The sequence below is a fragment of the Triticum aestivum genome, chromosome 3D (assembly GCF_018294505.1).
Source record: "Triticum aestivum cultivar Chinese Spring chromosome 3D, IWGSC CS RefSeq v2.1, whole genome shotgun sequence".
NCBI lineage: Eukaryota > Viridiplantae > Streptophyta > Magnoliopsida > Poales > Poaceae > Triticum > Triticum aestivum.
In genome coordinates, this window is record NC_057802.1 from 587,175,926 (window position 1) to 587,182,060 (window position 6,135).

Below are 6,135 nucleotides of genomic sequence, written 5' to 3' on the forward strand. Positions count from 1 at the left end.
ATTGATGCAACTAAAATTATCGAAGTATTTTCTGTTCAAAATCATTAAAAGCAAAAAGAATTTTCATAAAGAACCTTTTTTGATAGAACCTTTAATAGCAAAAAGAATTATCATAAAGTAAAATAAATAAGTAGTTAGAAACAAACTAAAATAAAATAAAATAAATAAGTATTTTGTTGTAAGTAGAAACAAAACAAAATAAATAAAGCAAAAAAGAAAACAAAAAAACTAAATACAGCAAAAAAATTCATAAAGAACTTTTTTTGATAGAAACTTTAATAGCAAAAAGAATTATCATAAAGTAAAATAAATAATTAATTAGAAACAAAATAAAATAAAATAAATAAGTTTTTTGTTGTAAGTAGAAACAAAACAAAATAAATAAAGCAAAAAAGAAAACAAAAAAACTAATTACAGCAAAAAAAATTGTTGGGGCGCTGCCCGCTTAGCCTTCCAACCCTCAGGTTTGCAAATACAGGCCCAGAAGGGCTAGGAGGCTAAACGGGCAGCGCGCCAAAATTAGGCCCAGAAGCCTGCTATAGAGAGGAGTTCGAAACAGCAGCCGCGCCGCGGCATTTAAACTGGTGCGGGCGCCCCTCGGCTAGCGAGGTGGGACTAAACTTTTGGCCGCGATGCGGACAGCAAAAAAATTGTTGGGGCGCTGCCCGCTGGGCCCTCCAACCTCGGGTTTGCAAATACAGGCCCAGAAGGGCTAGAGGGCTCAACGGACAGCGCGCCAAAGTTAGGCCCAAAAGCCTGCTATAGAGAGGAGTTCGAGACAGCAGCCGCAGCGGGGCTTATAAACCACTCCGAGCCCCTCTCAACTAGCGAGGTGGGACTAAACTTTTGGCCGCGACGCGGGCAGCAAGAGGCCTTTGGTCCCGGTTGGTGCCACCAGCCGGGACTAAAGGGGTGCATTGGTACCGGTTTGTGGCACCAACCGGGACCAATGCCCCCCCCTTTAGTCCCGGTTGGTGCCACCAACCGGGACCAAAGGCCGCCGCTTCCCGCCCTTTGCGCTGCTAAAAAGGGACCTTTTGTCCCGTTGGTGGCACCAACCGGGACTAAAGGGTGGCATTGGTCCCGGTTGGTGCCACGAACCGGGACCAATGCCCTTGCTATATAACCAGGACTTGTGAAAATTTCACATCTCCCTCGCCTCCCTCGCCAGTTGCCCCCGCCGCCAGGCTGCCCAAATCGCTCGCGCGCTCGTCGTCGCCGGCGCCCGCCCCCACTGCCGCCCCTGCCTCGACGCCGCCCCTCCTCCCCGTTCGGTCCGGCTCCGGCGACCCCCTTTCCTCCCTGTCCCCTCGATCCTCTTCATATAATTTTTTTCATATGCATATGTTGATTATATGGATGGATGGATGATGTATATGTTCATTATATGGATGGATGGATGATGTATGCTTTTTTTTCATATAATTTTTTTAGGCAGATTTTTAGAATTTTTTGTGTATGTATGTTATGTTTATATGTATGTATGTATGTTCATTTGTATGTATGTTTATATGCAAAGCATATGCAAAGAAAATGTATGAATGGTCATATGCAAAGAAAAATGTATGTATGGTCATATGCAAAGAAAATGTATGTATGTATGTTCATATGAAAGAAAAATGTATGTATGTATGTTCATATGCATATGCAAAGAAAATGTATGTTCATATGCATATGCAAAGAAAATGTATGTTCATATATATGATGATATGTTCGTATAAAAAGGAAAATAAGAAGAGGAAGAAAGGAGAAGAAGAGGAGAGGAAGAAGAGGAGAAATAAATAAGAAGAGGAAAAAAGAAGAAAAAGAAGAGGAGAAGAAGAAAGGAATAGAAGAGAAGAAGAAAAAATAGAAAAAATTCTATTTTTTCTTCTTCTCTCCTCTATTCCTTTCATCTTCTCCTCTTTTTTTTCTTCGATCTTCTCCTCTATTCCTTTCCTTCTTATCCTCTTTTTATTTCTTCTTCGTTTTCTTACGTTTTATCGGGTCTGTCGTCGTCGATATACCCCTCTCCCGATAACTTCAACACGAGGGGGGGTCGATATACCCCCTCCCAGCCGATAATATTATTTTCCCATGTACGTATGTCGTCGTTGTCGATATAACCCCCTCCCGATAACTTCAACACGTGGGGGGGGGTCGATATACCCCCTCCCCGATAACATTATTTTCCCATGTATGTATGTCGTCGTTGTCGATATATATAACTCCCTCCCAGATAACTTCGATATGATGGACGGTCGATATTTATACCCCCTCTCGACCATGATAACTTATACCACGGGAGCACCCCCCGGCCCTCTCGCTCGACCAAAACTCTCGAGGACACCCAAACCCTAGAAAAAAACGATGTCGGTCTCCTGCCCCCTCGCGCCGCGCCCCTACCCTTGAAGCGTTGCCTAGGCCACCCCAAACCCGGAATAAGCTAGGTCTACGTTCGCACTAATATATCCACCTGCTGTCATGTTTGTGTAATAATTGACATGTTGTAATATTTGCAGAAACAATGGAGCACGGACGAGACGAGCAAGCAGAAGAGGTGTTGGGGGACATAATCTTAGCCGAAGGTGATATCTTGTCGTACCTTAACGACAACGATGGTCTGGAAGAACAGGGTGAAGAAGCAGGCTACGGTGATCGAAGAGTGGAGGAGGAAAGACATGATTATGATGGCTCCGGTGACCCAATGCTAGTGCAAGAAGGAGCCCGTGGTGATGGCTCCGGTGACCGAATAGAGTCCGGCCAGGTAAATATATTAGTTAAGCCTGTGCTGACTAGCTAATTGATGCATTCATTGTTTTTGTATGTACACATATTAATTAACACTCGTCTTTCTTCTTTTTTCTAGCCCTCCGGATCGAGCACAACTTCGGTAAAGAGACGAGGCCCGAAGAGAAAGTTGCGCTCGGATGAAAGGTTTGAGATCACAGCAATCGCACGCGACGGCCAACCAATTGAACCCATCCGGACAAAGGATGCATTTGCTGCTCAGTGCGGGGTTCTAGTTAGGGACAAGATCCCGATCAGCATCAAGCAATGGTATAAGCCTAAGAAGGAAGACCCTGAGGTGTCTTATGTCAATGATATGCAGAAAGATGATCTTTGGACTGAGCTGAAGGCAAATTTCACCCTACCGCCAGAGGGGGATCCGGAGAAGCCAGTTATAGAGCAATTAATCAAGTCTCATGCTCTTAAGAAGATGGCAGACTTATTCAGGAGGTGGAAGAATGAGCTGAAAACGTTTGTCGACAAAGAAGAGACACCAGAATTCATCGGCCGGTACGAGAAGATCAGAGATCACTGGCCCGCATTTGTGGCCCACAAGACATCGGAAAAGAGTAAGAAGATGTCAGCGACAAACAAGAAGAATGCTGCAAAGAAGAAGCTTCACCATCGCACGGGGTCAGGTGGCTACCTCAAAGCCCGACCTAAGTGGGCCAAGGCTGAGAATGATCTGCTTGAAAAAGGGATCGAACCACAGACAATGAACTGGACACACCGTTGCCGGACTTGGTTCTTCGGGGCTGGCGGAACCTTGGACCCTGTATCAGGGAGGTGCGTTTGGACGAACGAGCTTTTGAGAATACCAGTCAAGAAGATTCAGCAATATATCGATGCAGCACAGCAAGGGACGTTCGTTCCAGACAGAGAGAACGACGAGCTCACAATGGCCCTCGGGAATCCTGAGCACCCTGGACGGACACGAGGCACGCCAGGCTCCGTTCCGTGGAAGGCTGGTTTTCCGGACGCGGGCGGTTACAAAAGCCAGGAGAGGAGGAAAAAAGTGGAGCAGATCCAAATTCAGAAGCTGCACGAAAGGGTTCAAGCGCTAGAGGAACGAGACGGCAATCGACATGCCGAAACTTCCCCCGAAGCTACACCGCCATCTCAGCGGAGAAGCAGCGTGGCTTCCACCGAGCTGCTTCAGCTGGAGCATGCGGCTCCTACTAGCTACCCCGTGGATGCTATCACGGAGTCTCAACATTGCCACCTTATGGCGGAATGGCAGAACTTCAAAGTCAAGGCGGTTGTTGGCTCTGTTTTACCTCCTGAACCCGGCGCAACCTACCACTGCCGGCCGATTCTAGAAGGATATGCTAGGGTGATGGTGGATGAAATAACGGAGGGATTTGAGGAGCTCCAGCTTGACCACCCTACCGGTGAAGGGGAGACTCGGCTGGGTTCTGCTCTGAAGACTCCATGCCTATGGCGGAAGGAGCTCATCAAGCTTCCGAACTGGACGGCTCCGGCGAGTAAGGGCACTCCGCCTCCTCCTCCGGCGAGTGATCAGGGCACTCAACCTCCTTCTCCGGCGCGTGGCGGCACTCCGCCTCCTTCTCTGCCAGCGCCGGCGCGCCAGAGTAGCCAGCCTCCTCCTTCTCCGCCTCATCAGCAAGGGCGGAAGAGACCCGCCACCGCTGCGGCTGCTCCGGCGCGTCGTAGTCCTTCTCCTCCGCCTCGTAAGCAAGGAAAGAAGACAGCCGCAACCGCTCCGTCTGCTCTGCCGGCGTCTAGCAGTACAGCTGCCAGAGGCGGGAGGCAATACAGATTCGGTCCTTCTCTGAAGACTCCAGAGAAGTTACCATACGAGAGGACCGAGGAGGAAACCAGGAACATCGTGCGTGCCGAAGTGACAAACTTCGTTGAAGGGGTGAAAGCAAAGAAACATCCACCTCCAGAGGAGAAGGTAGATCCGGTGAAAGCAAAGCGCACTCTGGCTGCCCTGACAAAACCACCAAAGTCTCCGCCGAGAGGCAACTATGAGCGCATTCTTGCAAAGACATATGCCGAAGCGGAGCGGTCGGGAAGTACTGTCAGTGATCAAAGGTTAAAAGAACGACGAGATGGGAAAAAATTGCCTAGCTCGGCGAACAAGCGAACCAATCGTGCCCCCCACTCAATGTGTCAAAATACATCGTCGCTAATGATCCGAGCATGGTGCCCGGTTATAGCAATCTTGGAGATTACCTGCCCAACGATGTACATTATGAAATCATGGAGGTGGACGAACACAAATACCATTACGGGAAGCCTCTCGTCAAAGATGAAAAACTCTAACAACGATGATGCGAAGACTACATGATTGGTACATGAAAACCTGCAGAGAGTCTGATGGGATGGATACTTTGACGCTGAGAGTTAAACCGGAGCATGACCTCGTTGGAATTGATCTGCTGAATGTTCCATTTGAGGATTTCTTCCAGTTGTACAATCAAAAGGCCCTCGATAAAACAACGATCACTTGCTACTGTCTGTAAGTAGTACTACTTCTGTCATTAAGTCTCTCTATATAGGTCAGCTCTTTCATTGCATGTATTTATAATTATCCTCACTATATTATGCAGATTGAAGATCGCCGAATTGAAAAAAAGACAAATCGGTGATATTGGGTTCATTAACACAAATCTCATAGATGCATATACGGTTGAAAAACATACCAAAGAAGCCGAGGCCAACTTGCTACAATCGTTGGTATTAAATCAAAACAAAGATATAATACTCTTTCCTTACAACTTCAAGTGAGTGTTACTGTCTTGTGCATATTCGGTTTCCCGTTATGGTAATGTAATTGATGACTTATGCATGCATGTGCAGCTTGCACTATATTCTCCTAGAGATTAAGCTTGAGCAGGGAGTAGTAACCGTCTTAGACTCGAGACGAAAAGATCCCCAGGACTATGCGAACATGACTCAAATGCTCCAGAAGTAAGTTAAATCGATCATTATCCACCATATCAGCAACTTTGTTCATTTCCTGATATCAAGTAATTGTTTTCTTTGTCTGGCAGGGTTTGGAGAAATTTCACCTCAAAAGCTCCGGGACTGCCGAAGAAGCTGCAATTTAAACACCCGAAAGTAAGTACTATAGTAGCATGTTCCGCGCATCTCCTAGTGATTCAAGCGCTAGTTTCATCAATACCATTTAGCATGCTTGCTTATCAGTTTGATTGACCTCTATTTCGTGTAAAGTGGTTGTGGCAGGAACCCGGGAATAATTACTGTGGATACTACGTTTGCGAGTCCATCCGCTACACGACCTGTGAGCGGGGCTACACTGAAGAACAATATGAAGTGCGTAAGCAATAATATTCACAATTTTATTTTATTACCATCATTTGTTTGAGTTTCATTTAT